The following is an 892-nucleotide window of genomic DNA, read 5'->3' as shown; positions in this document are numbered from 1 at the left end:
TCTTTTACGAAATCTCCAGCAAATGCAGATTTTCAGTAAACATTCAAAAGGGAGCTGGATGGTTTCTAACTGTGGCTGATAGATATCACTATGTATAGTGGGTAGGTGAGGTATTGAGGATGAGACTCCTAGTCACTATGGTCTCTGACCTTGGAAAGCGAACTTGCATGATCACTTTGTCGGGTCTGAAGTCGTTTTTCCTTAAATTGGCCTCGGGGTTTTTTCTTTGTTTTTTTGCCCTTTGTGGAGACTGAGTGGCTGGTTGGTGAGAGGGCAGATGGAGGGTCACAGTGTGCATAAATTATACCCTGACAGTATGGGACAGGCAAAATTGACCAACTGGTCTTTTTCTGTCTTCAGTTTTCATATCCACATATTTGTTGTCAGGTTACTATTGCCCCCTTTCTCGCCTCAGACATGGCACAATGGGATTTTCCAATGGGAATTCTCCTGACATTTAGCTTTTTGGAAGAACAAGGGATGGGGCAATGAAGAGTTGCCAGGCTAGTAAGGCAGCAATGGAGACACATAACACCATCCTACAGGTATTCCTACATCATAATATGGCACAGGCTCAATGGGCCAAATGGCCTTCTTCCGTGCTGGAACCATTCTATGATTCTATGATAATATACAAGTAGAGACACTCCTCTCTCCAGTTATTCTAGGAGCTGTGTCTGCTTAGGCTGTTCTTCACTAATGAAGCCATCACTGATTTATACCACATGGTGCAACATTGACAATAGCTGACCTCAATCACAGACACCACACAGCTAGTGACTGTTAAGGTCCCAAGGATCCTGAACTTTAGGGCTTACTGTAGATTTATTCCAGGCTGCTATTAAGGACATCATCAATATTAGCCAATCAGTTGTACACAGATGCATTAAGC

The sequence above is a fragment of the Pristiophorus japonicus genome, chromosome 5 (genome assembly GCF_044704955.1).
Source record: "Pristiophorus japonicus isolate sPriJap1 chromosome 5, sPriJap1.hap1, whole genome shotgun sequence".
In the NCBI taxonomy this organism is placed as follows: domain Eukaryota; kingdom Metazoa; phylum Chordata; class Chondrichthyes; family Pristiophoridae; genus Pristiophorus; species Pristiophorus japonicus.
The sequence above is the reverse complement of the archived record's forward strand: the minus strand, read 5'-3'. Positions refer to the sequence as shown.